Source organism: Melanotaenia boesemani, chromosome 24 (assembly GCF_017639745.1).
Source record: "Melanotaenia boesemani isolate fMelBoe1 chromosome 24, fMelBoe1.pri, whole genome shotgun sequence".
Classification (NCBI taxonomy): Eukaryota; Metazoa; Chordata; class Actinopteri; order Atheriniformes; family Melanotaeniidae; genus Melanotaenia; species Melanotaenia boesemani.
The window spans coordinates 22,827,346-22,847,841 of record NC_055705.1 but is presented as its reverse complement, the minus strand read 5'-3'; the positions used below and the strand labels follow the sequence as shown (position 1 = coordinate 22,847,841).

Sequence of the window (20,496 nt, the reverse complement as noted above, 5' to 3'; positions counted from 1 at the left end):
GGTTGCATTTCTCAGTGGAAAGGAGCTCTGGGCTTATCTGTTTAGGAGGATTTGTAAGTTTTTCAATCATAGCAAACAGAGTGCGAGAATTGTTGACATTCCTGTTAATCATTTCAGATAAATGCAGCTCTCTGGCCTTGCACAACTCATTGTTATAGTTACGCAGGCTTTGTTTGTACAGCTCATAGTAAATTTGAAGTTTATTTTTCCGCCATTTCCGCTCAGTTTTTCTGCATTCTCTTTTTAGGCTGGTAACCACAGTGGTGTTTCTCCATGGTGTTTTCTGTTTGCTCAAGTTGCTCTTAATTTTTATCGGTGCAACAGCATCCATTACATTCAAGATTTTCAGATTGAAATGATCCAGGAGTCCATCAACTGACTCTGCACTGGTTGTTGGTAACATAGCTATGGCCTCCACAAACTTAGCACTTGTTCTTTCATTAATGTACCTCTTCCTAACGGAGAAGCAGGTTGGTTGAGCATTCTGAGTGATCAGTAAATCAAACAAAATACAAAAATGGTCAGACAAGGCCAAGTCAGTGACCACAACAGAAGAAATATCAACACCCTTTGAAATAACCAGGTCCAGAATGTGACCTCGAATGTGGGTCGGTTCTTTTACATGTTGCCACAAACCAAACATGTCCAATATGGAAGAAAATTCCTTGACATTACCATCCGTCATGTTATCTATGTGAATGTTAAAATCCCCAGTTAAGATGAAATGGTTAAAATCAGTAGAGATAACCGACAATAATTCAGAAAATTCATCAATAAAATTTACACAGTGTCCTGGACGTCTGTAGATGATTAGAAATAGGATTTTAGGAATGCCCCTTAAAATAAAACTAAGATATTCAAAAGAAGTAAAATCACCAAATGACATTTCTTTACACTGGAATGAATCTTTAAATAAGGCAGCTTCTCCTCCCCCTTTCCTCCCGTTTCGACATTTATTCATAAAACTAAAATGAGGGGGTGCTGTTTCATTAAGAACTGTAGCACTTGTGTCTTCTGTTAACCATGTTTCTGTCAGAAAAAGAAAATCTAAACTGTGAGAAATGATGAAGTCATTAACTAACAGTGACTTGTTGGACAGAGATCTAACTTTAAGTACAGCAGCTTTATGAAGTTTACACTGGTCTCTGTTGTATTCTGAGTTATACAAGGTACAGTTAACAGATTAGATCGATTCACCCCACAAGCTGACCGTGTTCGATTCCTTATTTTACTAACTAACACAGGAATCCTACTGGGTCCAGGCTTGATCTCAGAACAGCTGTCAGTAGTAGCAAAACTACAGCAAGGACCCTGAACGCATCATGGCATGTTATCTTTGTTGTGAATTCTGCTGCTCTGGGAACCTCCTCCCATGCCCTGCTCGGTCAGGACAGATGATCTAATAGGAGGATGAGGAGGATGAGGAGGGGGAGCCCTGTATTTCTTGGTAGATGGTGGTCGCTGGGGTTCAGACCTGGATAGAGACATCCTTTTAAGACCTTGGGTGATGTGGAGAAGAGGGTCTGGTGAGGGGGGAGAGCTGGCAGTTGATCGCTTCTCTGCTGTGTCCTTCGCTCTTATCTGTACACTCATGTTTGGGTTTGCCGTCCCAACAGCATGACGCAAGTGTGCACCAAGTAATCTGCATCCAGTTAGATTTGGATACACACCATCAGGTCTGAATCGCTCCTTACAGTTCCAAAAGATATTGAAGTTATCAATGAACTTCATCCCATGGGTGATACATGCGTTTGATAACCATGTGTTCAGGCCAAGAAGTCTACTGAAAAGTTCAGTTCCTTTACCCGCTGTAGGAATGGGTCCTGAAATGTAAACATGGTGTGCTCCCAACTGACACAGTCTCTCCAACAGCAGAGAAAAGTCTTTTTTAAGGATCTCAGAGCCAATTTTCCTCCTCAGAATATCAAAAGACCCTGTGTGGACAATAATCTTCAAACCATCTGGATGTGAAGACAGAATGGTCTAAAGATCTCTGTCAGTTCCCCGACTGATGTATCAAAAAGTGTTAAATTTTCCGTCTTTGCCATCCTGACATGCTGTGTTATAGAGTCCCCAATCAGAATTGTGTCTATTTGTTTTTGTGTGGAGGTGCCGATAGCTTCTCTAGTCCTCCTGTTTGTGGGATTTTGGCCTCTCCTCCTGGTCTGGTTAGCCCTGGGCTGAGTTTTAGGGCTATTTCTTGAATTTTGATAAATCCTTGCATTACATTCATCATCATTCATTTTAATATGACTCAACACATCATATTTATTATGCAGTGAGACTTCAGATGGTGGAGTGAGTGCTGGAGCTTTAAATTTCCTGCTGGATTTACCTCTGCGGCGAACAACATCAGACCAGGTTCTGGCCGGGGTTGATGACTTTGGTCTGGCACCAACAGTGTTCCAGAAGGAGAGATCAGTCTGATGGTCCGGTTTGGGATTTTCCTCAGCTATTCCAATGTCATTTGAACACATCCAGGGAAGTGTATCAGCCAGGTCTGTAGCGGGAGGCTCCACATTCGACATGCCTTCGCGTATGAAGATGTGACTCAATCCATTTGACAACTCAGTAGCATGTACAGAAGCTACTACAGAGTCAATAAATTCTTCATTCACACGAATGTCTTGCAGTGTTTCAATCCTCTTCTCCAGCTGTGTTATCCTCAAAGAAAGTTGCTCACACTCAGTGCAGCTCACTGATACTGCAGGGTTAGGAGACATCGTTCCACTAGTTCTCTGATGGAAATCAACTAAATTTATCAAAAAATATATTCGTTCCAGTGATTTATAAGTGACCAGGAGTCCTTGTTCCTAAATTTCTTGCCGGTTTTAATGCAGAAGATCACCAGCATCCAGCCTTGTCCCATGCACACAGAGATTCCTTCTGATTCTCTGAATCTGTAGATATTATACACTGTAGAAGGTGAGATCTTGAAAGTCTGAGGAACATTTTTCTGAACTTGTTCTCATTATACCCAGTCATGTTACTGGCCCGATGCTGATTAACCTGATTAGCTGTCCAATGCTCCTCCAGGTGTTTCTGATTTGTACCAGGTACTTTTCCATCCTTTTGTTGCTCCTGTTCCTGCTCACAACAGACACGTTGCTGCCATCAGATTGAAGATGAGCTGAGAGTTTTATATGATGGAATAATCAGCCACCAGGACGGGTGATGATGCTGTTTCTGTGTTTGTCTGCTATAGATGATGAAACGGCTCAGAGATGGAGGAGAAGACGTCTCAGCAGGAGCTTCCTCTTGTGCTCATTTTGGGTAAAATGTTGTTATTTGGCCAGTGTTTGGACCCCCTCCTCTTCCTCTCCCTGTCAGCCATCAGTCTTTCCAGCATGCTCAGTTTCCATGTCGGCCACCTGAAGGGGGGTGCCGGGGTGGCATTCTGACGCGCTGTCTGCAGCTGACAGGTTCAGGATAATCACTTCAAGACTCCCATGAAATTTCCTAATAGCCTGTTCACTGAATGTCAATCCAGCTTTACCTGATTCAAGGTGCGACTGAATTAACTAAGATTATTTTCCGCTACTTCCTCCTCCATCTTCTTCTCCCGTGTTTGACAGCTACTGTTTTTAATTTTCTCCCGGGTTATTTCCAGAGGATCCGTCTGGTGCTGTTCAGGGTGGGGGACTGATGGGAGCCATGCTCAGACACATCCACATCAAATTGTTTAAACTCCGTCTGGGCAGGAGGCAAACCAGCACAAGGAAGCAAAGAGGAAGCAGCCTTAATGGTGGAGAGAAAATAAAAATAGTAACTGGTACAAATCAGAAACACCTGGAGGAGCATTTGACAGCTAATCAGGTTAACTGGCAACATGACGAGATATAAAAGGAGCATTTCAGAGAGGCAGAGTCTCTCCGATGGAAAGATGGACAGAGGTTCACCAATCTGAGACAAACTGGATCTAAAACCATTTTTAGAAAAATGTTCCTCAACATGATCACCAACCGTTAGGAATCTAATGTGATTGTGTGTTTATTTGTCTGTTGTTGACTAAAGAAAAACTGGCCCATATTTAGTCTAAAACTGCATAATTAGAAGAAAACTGGGTTCCCTATCAGACTCTTGTCTTTGTAAAAAGTCCTCTGGATGTCCTGGATTCCCCTGTGGTGATGTGTGTGTGTGGTTAAACCAGACTGGGCATGTTTTGTGTGGAAGTAGAGAAGAAGGAAACGATGGTGTGTGCGTGTGCACGTCTCTGCATCTGATCCAGTCTCATCTCTGGAGGTTCGAACACGCTTCAGCCTCTGTGGACATAAAGAGCTGCAAGCAGCTCAGGCTGGGTCTGAAGGTGGGTCTGAAGGTGGGTCTGAAGGTGGGTCTGACGGTGGGTCTGAAGGTGGGTCTGAAGGTGGGTCTGAAGGTGGGTGCTAACTGGTCTGTCTACAGGATCCAGGACATCTTCCTGTCTAGAGGTGGGAAAGAAAGTGATGTTTTCATTCGGGCTCGTGTCTTTGCTGATGCACCGTTTGCTCTGCCTTTGGCTCCTGGATGGATGATTGTTCGTTTCCAGCCGTCCTGCCTCAGACTTTCTTTTATTCGCACACATCACTGTGTTTTGGTTGTTTCTCAGAGGGTTAACGACGGCTCTAATCCTATTGATCTGGAGAACAGATCAGTCCTAATCCTGCGAAATGGAAGCTGGACATTGAGACGCCACAGAAGAGACAACCTGCTCATTGTACTGAAAACAAACAGCCATAAAGAACAAAGAGGGTCCTTTACCTTCGTACTGATATCTCTTCATCTTCCTCTCCTTCTCCTGATTCTTCTTGCTATGAGGATCATTATTAGTATTAGCTTTAGAACTATTGTTATTAGTCTTACTGGTAATTTTTTTTATTGATTGATATATTTGGAGCAAACAGTTTTCCAAGAACAAAACAAACATTAGATGCAGAACATGAGACGTACAGTTAAGTCCTCATTGACTGAAATCAGGCTGAACAAAATAAGACATAAAGGAGTGGAGACGAAAAACCTACCGAGCCCCACCCCGATCGTTTTATATTTGTTTTCTTACCAAATACTCCTATTAATAGTTTTATTATCTTGTATGATTTATTCTAATTTTTGTCTCTTTTTGTTGACCTACTCTCGTCTCACTAAGACTCTCGTCTTTAGTGAGTGTAAACTCTCCCAGTATGAAATAAAAACGCCTCCGTCTGTATGCTGCCTGGCAGACAGAAGAACAAGTCTGGGATCGCATCCCGACTTAACAGGAAGTTCTTTGTGAGTTTCTTTTGGATGATGGCAGCTGTGGTGTTCCTCCATGTGATGCTGTAGATGAAGAACGGAGGAGGAAGGGGTCGGCCTGACTTCCCACTCCTGCCTTCATCTCAGCTTCCCCCTCACTTCCTCACCTTCTAGTGGTAGATCTACACTCTGCTTTGCCCTTCAACTTATTCATCTTTCTACACTCATCCCCTACAGCTGTGTGATGCTGACGGCATGCGACAGCGAGCTGCTACAACCAGCACGCTTCCCTGCTGTTTAATGGCCTCCCACCACGCCGGGCCGAGTGTCGGCTGAATCAGCGGGAAAAAGTCTCACGTTGGCAGCACTCCCAGAGCAGGGCACGGTGGAGGTGACATCAGCCGTCCTGGCAGCGTCCAGCATCCATTTTTCACCATGAATGTTAGGACAGATGAGGAGGGGAGATGGGGATTTAGAAATTTAGGGATAAGTTGAATAAATCTGGTCAAAGCAGTCATGAAGGAGACAGCCTGGCTTCCACAGCCCTGAAAGATTTTTCTATGGTTCTGTATATGTAAAGCAGTCATTGGAGGACTCGTGAATTAGAAATTAGAACTAAAGCTGCACACACACAGACCCTCATCTGTGTCATGATACAAGTTATGATGCTGCTTTATTATCTCCAGTCAACAGGATGTCAGGAAAATAATGAAAACTCCACTTTTCACTTTGTTTTACTACATTATCATATTTCATAAATGAACCGTTCAGAAAACATCATGACAAACCTGGAATTCCTGGAGAAAAATAAGTAGTGTGTTTTATTTATTTACATATTTCATTTTTGTTTCATATACACACATATTAATTACATATTAATATAATATATTTACATTATTGAAAAATATAAACATTCATCAAATAAATTGTATATTTTTTCTCAAATTGTTATCAGGTTCTGTAGTATCGGAATACTTTTCTGAATATTGTGGAGTTTTAAGTATGAGGTTGATGCAGTATCAGTGCATCTGATCTGCTTGAATACTTTTGGAGGTTTAGTTAAAGGGAGATTTGTTAAAATGTATAAATATCAGTATTTGCACTGCAAGAATGAGCAATTTTAATATGAGTTAAAAAAAAAATGAGAGAAAACTCAGAATATAAACAAGTCCACACAGGAAGATAATTACACTTGATAAAGTTTCCTGGAATAAGAAAAAAGAAATCTGTATTTTAGTCAAGACAACAAAGTAGTTTTTATGTATTTACAGTTTATAACAGCGTAATATGTCAAAATTATTGTAGTGCATTATGTTCTCTGGGGGGCAGAAGACGAGTATCCGAGTGTGTTTAACCGGGTTTTGAGCAAAGTTTTTTCATAAAGTTTTTTCAAGTTTTTCAATTTTGATTCAAACGACTTTAAAGGGTTTAAACAAGTTGTAAAACACTCATTTCAAGCCCCTTAAGTTAAAAAAAAGCTTCAAAACTATCCTGTTCAATGTTTTCTTTGAGAGAAAAGATCTTAAAACAACATAATTCTTCTTAGTTTGAGAATTTTACCTAAAATTGGGTGTAATAGATGCGCCATCTATATCTCAGTGACATAATTTAACTTTATGTTCATGTAAAATAACCAAATTATCCTGAGATTCAGATAGTAAGAATCTAGTAACAAAGTAAGAAATAAGATCAGATAGACTTTTTGGCTGAATGTAAGACTTGGATAGATGGAACGTTTTTGCAGCCTGTTTCACTGGTGAAGCAGAAATGAAGACGGCACACAGCACAAATAGAAAAAAATAAGGCTTGCCTTAAAAAAATAAAACCCTTTCAGGATGAAAATGAATAGCTCTTTGGAACAGCTGCCAGTGTAATAAGGTGATCAGAAAAGGAGCAAAGCATTCCTGACAACATGGAACTGATCTAAGCTTTCTCTTTTCTCTTCGGGCACCCACTGATTACTTAATGCATCTTTCTTTGAAGGCGTCATTTGCATTATTTCTCTGCGATGCTCGGCGATGCAAAGTGGACTAGTTGCAGAGGAACGGCTCATTCAGAACACTTTGTCCTTGCTTGCAAACATTAACCTCCACCAGCGTGCCCTGCAGCGACAACAGATCCAATCAACGCACACGCTTTGCCAACCCCCCAACGTCTCCTTCATCCGAGACCAAGTGACACTAAGAAATTAACACCCTGCATATTCATCACTATTACTAGAGAGGAGACTGCGAATTTAATTGAATATGTAATAGCACGAAGGCGGGAAGCAGGGCTCGGCTCATTGCTTTGCTGAAGCACAGCTCAGTCAGTGGACATCTTCGAGGGAAGATGGCAAATCCCAGGCTGGAGAGAAGCCGCCTGCAAATCCCACTGCAGGAACTCCCGACTCCAAGAACCGCTGTTAGATCTGCAGGGTGATGCTACACAAGGAGCTTGGATTATATTGTGTAACTAAAACAAGTAAATCATAGGGTTAGCTGTGATGGAAACACCTCTTCTGGCTCTGAATTGATTGGCTCTTTTAGTGTTTGGTACATAAACAGAATGAGATGTGTTAACTGAGTTGTTTTGTACATTTAATATGATCAGATCAATGCACCTTATTGTTCTTTGCACTCAGACGCTACGGTGTTGGTTCTTCACTGGAGTGATTGCAGCAGTCAGCAGCCAGCGCTGAGGAATGAGCCCTCAGCGCTGGCTAATAGCTGCACTTTGAATGAAATCAACCAGCAGGCCTAGAGGAGGGAGGAGGCAGCTCCTCAGCCAGGACCTGATGTAACGTGGCAGTTGGATCCTTCTGGGAGTGAAGATGTGGTAGTGAAGAGGCTGGATGTGAAGATAAAAGAGCCTGGAGACAAAGCCGGGTGGGATGGGGGAGCAGAGTGGACAGACTGAGCCTTCAGAACTCTGACAGCTCCCTGGCAGAGAGGAGAATGAGGATGATGTGGGGGATAAAGGAGGAGGAGCAGAGGTACCTCACAAAGATCAAAGGTTCAAGCATCAAGGGCTTGTCTTTGCCGGGGTAGAGGTGGGGCAAGGAGGGGGGCTTCAATGGTAAGTCAAAGACAAAGAGGACGAAGATGCTGTTCAGCTGGACCAACGAGCAATCCTTTGCCCGGCAGCTGCCTCTCTCCATCTTCCTCCAAGCAGCACTCAGGTCAGCTGGCTGCAGATTTAACGTCTTCTTGAAGTAATGCATCAAGATTTCTTTTCATTTTTAAAAGTGGTGCGTGGAGGAGTCCAGTAATATTACAGAGTGGATCGGATTAGAACAGACTGGATCAGACTGGATCAGACTGGATCAGACTGACTCTCTCTTTATGCTCCTACATCTTTTAATGACATTTAGCTTTAGAAACTTATTCTAATAAAACAATGAAGAATTTAACTCATCTTGGCTAAAATTCACAGCTTAATTATACAAAAATGTCACTTTAAAATAAATTTCCTTTCTGAAAATGAATGAATTGGCCTTGTGTTGCTGGAGTCTGATGAAACTTGAGGGATTTTCTAGCTGCTTGATTATCAGACATAATTTTCTAAATCTACACTAATCAGCACAGGTTTGACTGGGAATATGTCTTATGTTTGCTCATTTATGGGTTTACATGTAATTTCTTATTCAAACTCCACTTATTTAATTTTGAATAAACCTCCAGCTTAGAGATGCCCCAAACCTTCAGTCTGCCACCGTCTTTGATAGGACTGTAGTTCTAACTTATGTCAAGGTTTCCCTCCTTTTTTTGTCTTGCATAGTAATAAGCGGTAGAAGATGAAGATGACATACTTCCATATGGCTGACGGAAGAGTCTCTTCTCATTAAACACGGTAATTATGAACTAAGAGGTTACAAAGTCGACTGGGCTGATGTGACGATTTCTTCCTGCAGTGTAGCTGATCTTACTGAAGACAGAACCAGGAAGAAAAATAAATTTAAACTGCAAGATTCTTGATTTACTGTGTTTGATAAATGTTCAGACTGAAGAGGGATATCTTTACCATCCATCAGGCTGTAAGATGTAAATATGAGCACAACGTGTTTTATGTACACAGTAAAAGGATGTTGGGCACAGTTGTCATCCCTGGTCTATCTCTGCTCCAATATTTTATTCAAGCAGGGATAGACGATGGAAAAATGCTCTTCCAGCTTTAGATTTTTCCCTTCTTTCCCAGAACATTTGTTTTAGATGCTTGCATGATATTTCGAGTCAGCATTAGGGCTGTCACGCTAACTCCAGTTCACAACTAACTGGTTTTAAACACCACAACTAATCAATCGTAACGACCCCTCAGTATCAATATAAAGGATTATGTCTGAACCACTTCTTCAGATCAGTGCAACTCATGCATAGAACAAAAATTAAATTATACAACATCCATGTGTTGCCGCTTGTGTTGCTTTTTCTTTCCATGTGGGTTGCAGAAGAGGGGTGTCGGCGTACAGCAGAGGAACAGTCAAGCATACCTTTAAAAAGTTGCTGTGAAAGGAGGAAATACATCAAATACGTTTCACTATGGCCCTTCTCGTTTAATAGTCCCTGGGACAGGCTCCAGCCTGCTGCGACCCTGCATTGGAATAAGCAAGTATAGACAATGGACGGATGTTTTGTCACCTGCAAGATAACCACCATCTTTGCACGCTGTGTTAAATTATAAAGATCTGATTGGTCTTCTGCCTGCCAGACTCCTGATTGGGTCCACCTCTGCCTGGTAGTTGCACTCCTCTCCTCACTCCTCCATTGGCTCCCATTTGCTCCGCGATGCAGCGGTTTTCTCAGTCTTTGAACCACAGAGTATGATCTCACTTTCTGCCTCAGCCCGGACCCTTGGATTATACTTGGATTTCCACCTTCACATTGACGACCCTTGCCAACCTGCTTTGACCCTGCCTCCCTGCCTAGTCCCTAGTCCACTACCAGACATCATCACTAACCACCTCTTTGTTTACCTTCAATAATTTTCCTTCCCATCTCATGCTCTTTTCTCCCTCCACTGCTTCACCTCTGGGAATCATTACCGTTTGAGAATCATTTATATGGTTTTGAGCCAAGTTGATGAGATCAAGGAAACCAGTTTGCACATGTCCCATCACTGTAAATCAAACTTAGACTTTCCAGTCTAAGTTTAGGTTGTCTGAGTCCAAGGGTCCCTGGTCATTACATAAATGATGTTAATGTTTATCTAACTAAACACTGAAATGTAATGTTATCAAGTCATTTGTAAGTTTCTACTTGTGTAAGGATCTAGTTGGGTTTACGGTGAAACCTGATGCAGTCACTGAGTGTGGAAAGAGAAAAGTTTACATGGGGTGGGAATGGAATGCAGTCAAGGAAAGAACCGAACATGTGTTTTTGTGCATCAGCGGAACGTAAACTTGGAGGTCATCTGCATAACAACGAAACAGAATCCATAAGATCGTGCTGAGTGGGAGAAGGTGGAGTGAAAAGATCAGTGGTCCCAGAATAAAACCTTGGGGAACCTCCCCAAGAAAGTGCGAATGTGGTCTTTTTTTATTTCCACTGTTCCAGGATTATTTATGTGTCAAACAGCAGCTATTCTGCTAAGAAAGCTGGAAGTGAAAGCTTGTTAGATATTTTTCCTGTTTTCTAAAGAAATGTTCAAAAGCATTTTTAAATGTAGTTTTCAGAAAGAAGCTTCTCAAGCCCAGGTAGAGTTCCTGTAGCCTTTTCATATTTTCTCTGGGTTTCTGAGAGAAACCTGGTTATTGTGTAGGATTTCTTTATTCTGCACACAGCAGAGGAGATTTATGATTACTTTGTCTTTATGTATTTTTGTCACGTTAGCATCAAAAGATAGAAATAGGAGTATTGTTGATGAAGTATTAAAGAGGTAGTAGTAAATTCTTTGAGACTTGGACTTTCACCGTCTCCAGATGACATCTGCCCTTGACGATGACTGCTAAGAGGTTTAGAGTTGCCTTCATCTTTGTGCTTAAGGACTTAAATGAGAGGATCTCAGATTCCAGTGGGAGTGATAATTAGAGCTTTGACAACATCGAGGGAAATGAAAAGGTCAACCAATTAGATCTGAAGTTAAGTTAAAATCACTGAGACACAGCTTGTGATGAGACAAGTGTACTTGTCTACTTCAGGTGGGTAATTGGAGTAATCAAGATGTAGGTCATTTCCAATTAGATCTGGGACATTTCTGCTTTGCTTTTCCTTTTTTTTTCATTGTAAGACAAAAGATGTTGGATTGAAAGGGAAGTCTGGGAAAATCCCAGACAGGACGACTGAGAAATAGTTTTACCAGAGAAGAAGAGGCCAAGCAGGGCTGTAAATCACAAGTTTGGTAATGATGTGTTGGATTCACATAATTATCAGATTCAGGACTCTGAGCTAACTTTTGCTTTAGTAGATTTTCTAAAGTTTTATAATATCCAACCCCCTCGCCCCAGGTAGAATAATCCAGATTAAGGACAACTGAATGCCTTTAGTTAAATGTTTCTTTAGGTAGTTTATTGGTCTGTTTTTTTTTTTTTAAACAAAGCAACTTCTTAACCAGCTGAGTTCTTCACACCATCCAGTCACCGACGGACATGCCGGCACGGCCAACTGATTTAAGATGACGCAGCAACACAGAATCTCCATTCCAAATCTGTCAACAGTGATTTGCAATTTTTTTATTCATTATTTTTCATAGAAAGTTTGTTTTTAATGGTTTTTTAAATACTTTTAGTGTAACCTTTAAATGAACCACTGAACACAAAATCATGGGAAACAAATGAAGTAAAAAATTATTTATATTCTACTCTCAGCTTTTCAGTCTCTGACAGAAGAAAATCTGAATCATTGATTGGTCAGGACCAAAAACAGCTCGTTCACCTCAAGCAAAAAATGGAGCAAGAATACATTTCTGCAGTCCGGTTTCTGGTTTGGTGTTCAAACCTGATCCAGTTTTCCCGAGAATCTGACCAGTATGAGAAGCAGGAGAGGCAGCCAGATATCCACCACGTTGCTCTACATCACGTCCTGATCAAAGCATCCTTGTATGAAACCACCCCAGGGCTGGCCTGAGCCTTTATGGGGCCCAAATCAGAATTTGATTGGGGGCCCCCCCAGACCACCTCAGGACCATTTTATGCACCATTTTACCATTTGAATAATTTTATACACTATAGATATAACACAGCCATCCATCTGCATTACTTGTAGTTGCCTTACATCATACTGGTGTCAGTCTGGCTGTAGTTTTAAACCTTAATGGGCATCAAATTCAGAAAAAATGCTCTAGTTTTAATTTGTTCTTTTTAATATATAGATTGAGGTATGAGTGTGGTGTACCTAACTTGTATTTAAAAGTAAAAGAAAACAACACATTAAAAGAAAAAAGTTCACTAGTTTTATTTTGTTTTTTAGATTTGGAACGGGGGTACAAGTACAGGTTTTCCACAGTATCTTTAAACTGCAGCCAGCTTGATCTTTACTACTTTTGCTTTAAAACTGTGGTAGAATTATTTACATACCAAAGAGGACATTTTCACAATTAAAATAGTTTAAAATGAAGTTTTTGTGTGTATGACCACTTTTTGATTTATTTTTATCTTGAAAGGTTCTATACAAACTTTCTTTTATTTATATTATTCAGATATATATTAATATATATATATTAATAATATTATATTATTTGTGGTTGTTCTTAATTATTATTTATTTATTGATTCTTATTCAAGCTACCTTGACATTTCAAACACATTTATGGGCCCCCTGATACTTTAAATATGCCTTGGGCTGGCTCTGAACTATCCAAATATGCATACATTTTAGGAAATAGGGGGAAAACTGAATCAAAACTGTTAATATAAATATGAATCTAAGAAACTAGAAATGTTTACGAGAGTAGATGCAGGACGGAAAGTGGTGACGAGGACCCAACAGTAGAAATAAACTGGACATGGGTTTGAAAGTGGGTTAAAACTCCTTTTAAAGGGTCTCAGTCCATGGTTTGGTTTTAAAGCTCGCAGAATTTGTTTTAACTTGAACCAAACAAGTTAGATGTCAAAGCCTTTAAAGTTTCTGTCTTCCGTCTTTCATGGTGATGGTGTAAATATGTCCCCTGTGTACAGTAATTCAAAGTCTCCTTGATCTGAAAGGCTTTAAAGAGATTTTTTAAGGAAGAAAGCTGGGTTTTGTGTTGAGCTGGGGGAGTATAAAGTGTGGCTTTGCTCTGATGGAGACCTGTGTGATCCAGATACAAGGCAGAATTTAAATTAGGACTGAATCCAGCGAGCAGGCGAGTCAAATGTGACCTTGAATTTCATTTCCCTGCCACAATGTACTGAATGGCAGGGTTGGCTGAGCAGGAGATCAGGATGTCTGTAGACTGTAGTGCACCTGCAAAATGATTAAAATAAGCTTTAAGGGGGAAAAGTCACACAGAATTTCCATATCTGCTGCTTGTCTTCATAGACTTGTGGGCACTGCTAAAAGCAGTTGACAGAAAGTCTTTGGAACGTTAATTATCTTCTTCACCCTGTTGGGTATCTTGAGATCTGACAGAATCCGTGTTAACTTCTCAGACCACACAAAGACTGCCACCCTCTATCCCCACCACCCCCCCGGTTAGCCACACAGATCAGACAGGGAGGACAATCCATGGCCGACAGGAAGTGGCGACTGATGTTTCAGTGTGTCTTTACAAGAGAGAAACTGATCCATTAAAAACCCAAATGAAACCATTCCTGATGATAAAACAACCTCTCCTGAAGATCCGTTCACTCATTTTCTAACTTCATTCTCTTAGAAGGGCAGAACTTTATGCCCCTGACTCGTATCTGTGATCAGCATGTCGCCATTGAGATGAAGTTGGATTTGATAGGCAGCTCTTACTAAAAGGTCAGAGGAGCCCTGCAGTGTTCAGTGGATCTGTGGATGGAACAAAAGGAATTACATCTATAATGAGTTTGACCTACAACCTGGAATCATGATACCCTGATGGATTTGATGCTGGAGGTCTACAGGGACTATCTACAGCAAGCTTACAGGCTCAGTCTTTGTCTATTAAAAGGTGTCATATTGTGTTTAGTTCATCACTAACAAAATGGTCAATAAATGTGGGGCACATGTGAACAACATACATGTACATGTAAACCAGCACATGTAGTCCACATGTGTATCACATGTGCAAACAGGGGATTTTGAAACATTTTGACATGATACACATGTTGTTCACATTTATTTATTTCACCTGTGGTTAACATGTACTTCACATGTGGATCACACATGGTTGATGGAGATTTTCCTTCCTGGTTCTGATGGAGGTTTTCCTTCCTTGTTCTGGTTCTGATGGAGGTTTTCCTTCCTTGTTCTGGTCCTGATGGAGGTTTTCCTTCCTGGTTCTGGTTCTGATGGAGGTTTTCCTTCCTTGTTCTGGTCCTGATGGAGGTTTTCCTTCCTGGTTCTGGTTCTGATGGAGGTTTTCCTTCCTGGTTCTGGCTCTGATGGAGTTTTTCTTTCCTGGTTCTGGCTCTGATGGAGGTTTTCTTTCCTGGTTCTGGCTCTGATGGAGGTTTTCCTTCCTGGTTCTGGCTCTGATGGAGGTTTTCCTCTCCACTGTCTCCTCTTGCAGCTCAGGATGGAGGACTGAATCAGATCCAATCCTTTATTTTCTTTAGCTTGTTCATTATTTTTTATGAATTGTTTTATATGAACTCAGTTCTTTTAAATTGGACTATTAAGGATCATGTAATGGATTTGGTTTAACTGGATTATAACGGACTACAGTGAATTGGATTGAGTCGATATCAGTATCTGAGTACCCTGAGAGGATTTTGCTGTGAATTGACACCTTAGAAAAGAACAGTCACTGAAATGTAATCTAATCAAATAGTGACATGCTTGAAGTCAAGCCAGCTTTATTTAATCCCACCCCCTAAACAGGACTGCACAAGCTTATCCTACAGAACTGGTACCAATATACCCAATCCCAACTTTATTATGAGTGCATGTTGGCCCTGGAAGTAGTTTTAGCTTAATAATCAGCAGTAAAAATGCTTTATAAAAGGTAACAGGATACAGCACACACGGGCTCGTTTAGAACCAACAAGTGAGTTATTATAATAAAGTCTCCCAATAAAAAGGATTTAATGATGTTACTACTGTGGTATAAATGACCCCCCACCATTCTTCTTTAGTTTCACACAGAAACACCAGTTACCAACAATCCTGCCTGAAAAGTTACCAGAAATTCTCTTTATTGGATTCTGAGTCAGATTTCCTCTCCGAGCTCTCAGAAACACAACGATGAATACCATCAGGTGAGGTGGGGGCGGGCTCATCGCTCATCATGACCTTTAAAATGATTTTCACAGCAGAGAAACACAACCTGATTCAACCCCCGAAGGGAAGAGAGATACAAGTGCTAATGATTGTTGGCAGCACGAACTAAAGGTGCATTAGCTCTCCCTTTGTTTTTCTCATTGTTGAATAATTAAGACCTACTGTTATTTCTCAGCTCCCACTGTAATGATGGCAATAATTCATATTGTGCTGATTAGAGCTGTGACGGGGGGGCGTCACCATTCTTTCTCTGTCAGAAAACTCATGTAAATGGAAAGCAGACACTGAGGGGAAGGCATTAGAGGAAAGTCTGAGTTGGTTTCTGAGGTAAAGCTGAGTCGCACCATCAGGATACGTTGTGTAATTTTTTCCTCTCCAAGCTGTTTGGGTTCATGAGCAGCTTGTTAATAAAGCTGATTACGCTGAAGCCGACCTGACAGCTCGGCCTATCTAAGCTTCGATCGGGTTACCAACTCTCCTCACGGCCTTAGACGTGACACTCAAGTTACAGGACAGCATTCCTCCTCTCGCTGACTTGACTGCATGTGTATTATTAAATGTGTGCTACACCCAGAACTCAGAGGGCTGGAAAATCCTGTCTCACAGATTCCAAAAAAAGGAAAACCTTAAAAAATGTTCCTTTAGATCCAGATTTTAAACATTTACCTTCCAGTTCCAGGGCTTGTGTGAGACAAGCTGAGGTTATCATGTGTGCCTAAATTCAATAATGATTTGTCAATAATGGCGACAAGCGGCACCTGTTATCCCATAAAAACAGCGTGAATGCAACATGCTTCCTGATGTCTCAGCTGATCAGATAAACCATCCATGAATCAGCTCCAGATGTTGGCTGACATCACCACAGGGCCACAAAGACCATGATGGGAAGGTCATTACTCCCCCAGAGCTGCATTCATTGTTCATCTTGTACTGATGATGGAAAACCAGATGACAGGCAGGGACCAGAAACTGGTCCTCGAGGGGCAGAGTCCTGCAGGTTTAGATGTTTTCCTGCTGCAGCACCTGATTCAAACAAAATGGTTTTCTAATACTTTGTTATCTAGTTCAGCATAAGTTAATGTCTCGTTTGATTGCTCGGATTTGATGTGTGACGTGTGATTTTAGGTCAAATGTGTCAATACAGCATGTCGCAATCACAATTTGTTGTGAAAGGGATGAAACCAAACAAAGCTCGTATGCTCACTAAAAAGGAGACACCGGGATCACATCACCCTGCGTTTGCTTCCTGTTGGTTTTACAACCCAGTTTAAGATTCCATTACCTTTCTTTAAAGCTCCAAATGGTCCATCTTATGTGACCAAACTGCTGCAGCAACATGCTCCAGTCAGACCTCTACCAGATCCTCCTGGAGACTCCCCAGTCCAGGCCTAAATCCAGTGTGACGAGGCAGCTGAGCTCCACATTTAACTTTCTTTTTAGGCTTTTATTCTTTGTGTTTATTGTATCAAGAATAGAAGTCTAGTCATTTAATCCCATGCTCAAGTTCACACCATCACTTCTTCACATTGTAAAAAAAACAACTATTATATTACAGTTTTTTCATTTATTTAACTTTTTCCTGTAATTGAAATACCATTAAGATTACAGGATTATATTGTAAATTTACAGGTCTTATGGAAAATAACATGAAAACTGTGAAAATACATAAAATTCCTATGTTGTAAAAAAGGAAATATAATTTCATTTCAAATAGAAACTGTTATAAGTCATTTTCAAATAGCGTATAATTTCACTAAAATGTAATTTAACCCTTCGTGCAGGACTTTGGGCAGCTGAGGTCGCAGTGAATGTGTCATATAAATAAAACTGACATCGACAGATCTTTAAACAGCCTGAAATGGTCTGGAACATTGTCGTGTTTAAGTGCAGCGTCTGCCATGAAAGCTTATTAATCAACCGGAAAAACAAAAAATCTATTTAATACTTGAGAATTTCATTTGACCTTTTGCAGAACTAACTGGGTCTTGAATGATAAGTTTCCATGGAAGTGCATGCATCAATAGATCCGTCTAGCTTCCCTGTTTGTTGCCACAGTTAGAGATACGAGGCGGTGGCTGCAGCATACTGATGAGCCATCGGCTGATTACACTTAAACCTCACGTCAAGATGCATTGGAGCTGAGCTCAGCCTTTATATCCTTCACTTAAAGCAAAGAATGTGTGTGTTTACTGTTTGGAGGAATGAAATGCTGATGCATTGTTTTATTTCCTGACAGAATGAGTTCAGCATTCAACTCAAATTAAAATTTATTCATTCATTCTTTCTGCAGATTCAAAATGGATAAAAAGGTTTGATTTGGAAGATTATTAATCTCCTTTTATATTGCATCTCCTGACCGGCCTGTCTTTCCTCCTCTTTCCGTAGGGATGGTATAAGAAGACGGCGGCCATGTTGCGTTGGATGTGAGCCAGCTGTGTCAGGTACGGCATCCTACACCGACCTCGGCTTCCTGTCCGGTTGACAGGTCACTGCTCAGTCAAAGGTGTAGGCTGTGTGTGCTTGAGAAGGTCTCTTCGTAGTTGGTTGGCACCATGGTGGCGACCTTCTGCTGGAGCAAAGCCAGAGCCAATGGAGAACACAAACCCAAGCCTTAAAAGTTAAAGTTAAAGTTGCCTCTGAGGTAGCATGGGTTCAGGCCTCTGCTGTTTGCCTTGTCTTCAAAGAGAATTATTAAATGAATAATTGAAGAGAAATTACGGTGCAGTGGCTTCGTATCAGTTCCTTTCTTCAGCCTTTCATTTCTCTAAAGAGCGACTCAGTTTCATGCTGCGTTCAGCCAGTTTAGGCTTTTTCTACTTTATTTCTTTTTATCTAATTATTTATTTGTTTTTATTCACTTGTGTGAATAATTTATGTTAATGTTCTTTTTATTTATTATTAATTTATTTAATATTCTATCATATTTTATTCCAGTCTCTTCCTTTTTTCCTGTGTGTGTTTAGTTTTTATATAATTGTAAATAAATTCAGGAGCCCTGTTGTTAGCTCAGCTGCTCTGGCTTGCAGAGTAATTACAGAATTCTGGTCTTTCCAGGTGTAGATCCAACACTGGTTCTTCCTGTTTACCACACAGAGATCCACATGGGGATGCTGAACATGATACTGATGCTCATCCAGGTGACTTGAGCATATTGTTATTTTATCTCTGGCGAGTTCAGCCGTCACTGCATCTAGTAAATGGAATCAGCTCCATTAGGACAAAGCGGGCCATCATATTTATTAGGATTTCAATAAGTGATGACGCCTCTGTTGAACATGGAGACATACTCTGCTGTTGAGTGTCAGACCTGAACTTCTTTAAATCCTCCCTCAGTAACCAAACCAGCCGGAGATGAATAGAACGGTGTGTAAAGAGGATGCAGATGGTGTCACGTGGAGTTGAGGTGGGATTTATTTGCAGTTAAGATGAGTGTCCTGTGGTTGGGGCTGTGTTAAGTCAGGCCTTTTAATGCCTTCTCCTGATGTAGTTTGACTCCTGAGACGAAGCTGGGACTCATCACTGCTTCATATGGAACAGAACAACTTAAATGACTTTCAGTATCATGAAAAGCCTGAAAGCAGCAAGAAATTCTTCATGCTCATTGTCTCTGAAAATAATTAAAACACAACAATGAGTCATGCTGCTTTTTTCAATTCAAAACACACCATGAGACCAAATTAGTTTTGAAAGAAAAAGAACAAAGGAGTTATTTAACATAAAATTTTCTTTATTTTCAACTTTTGAAATGTATAAAAAATATATTTAATGTTAACATTTAATATATTTTATAAATTATTATAATGAAATACATGTTTATGTATTTTTATTATTTATATTAATAAAGATAATTCGGAATCATATTTATACATCCTACTTAGTATATTTTAGTTCTAGATACCTGTGGTTGTTTTCGTAGATCCAAATGTAATCTGCAAACTGTAATGTACATGTAAACGAGGGAAATATAAATTTATATACATAAAGGAAGAAAATAGAAAAAAAAGTAAATATAAAATTGAAATATAATATTACAAATATTTAATACATATGAATTTAATGAAATCTGTTTACAGATATATAGATCAGTTTTATACCGAAGTTTCAGACCCATCCAGAGACAAATCCAGACTGTTTCTGGTGTTATTGGAGACTTCTGGAAATATTATATTATATTGAAGGGTAGAACATTAACACTTTAATTAATTTTTTAACACATTTAATGCCGTTTGCATTCCAAACAACGCTGAATGTTTGCCGGTGAACGGTTTCCGGGACGATTACAGTCAAAGCCTGGGCGCTATAATTAGTGACTTTTCAGACCCTTCTAGTGATTCTACTTCACCACAAATCTAGCAACTCTTCTGGTGATACTGGAGACTTTTGGTTTACCTCTTCTCATTGAGCAGCTTCCACCCCTCCCCCTTCCACAAGCCCCTCCCCCTTCCACAGGCCCCTCCCCCTTCCACAGGCCCCTCCCCCTTCCATCCACGCTCACACCTGTAGTCAGCGCGGATGTTCACCTCTCCTCCAGGACCTGACTGAAAGCTGCTGCTGGCTGATCCCATCCAGGCTTACCGCCACATGTTAATGCCTGTTAATGAAGCGTGTGGAGGAGAACATGTAGAAAGTTAAAGTTCTGTAACATGTTGTAGAATCAGAGAACAGCTGCTGGTTAAAGGACTTAAAATGACTCTTTTATTTCAGGTCTGTTCAGTTTTGGGCCAGAGATATTTTCTATTTTTTTTTCTACTGTTTTTAATTGAAATGCAATTAAATGCATTTAATATAGTAAATTATATTTTATATAAAACATAATGTAATGTACAAAATATATTTCTAAATTGCTAATAATTTAGAAATATAATGTATAATTCTTTATTTTAATGCATTTTATAATTGATCATTAAACCAAGTATCTATATTCTATTATATTACATATTTTTTACATATGTTATATTATAATAATTTGAATATTTCAGAAAAT

The 20,496-nt window shown here is 40.2% G+C and overlaps 1 protein-coding gene across 3 annotated transcripts in view; it reads left to right on the top strand.

Annotated features, from left to right (window-relative positions):
• Positions 1–20,496, top strand: part of LOC121635665 (beta-1,3-galactosyltransferase 1-like) — a 157,463-nt gene that overhangs the window by 60,125 nt on the left and 76,842 nt on the right. The window contains exons 1-2 of one of the 3 annotated variants that reach the window (XM_041978945.1): positions 8,970–9,042; positions 17,898–17,953. The gene's annotated coding sequence lies outside the window, so the exon portion shown is untranslated. Of the gene's footprint in view, positions 1–5,448; positions 5,631–8,969; positions 9,043–17,897; positions 17,954–20,496 lie in introns of those variants that run through there. The other 2 variants (XR_006009507.1, XM_041978944.1) reach the window with 2 other exon arrangements.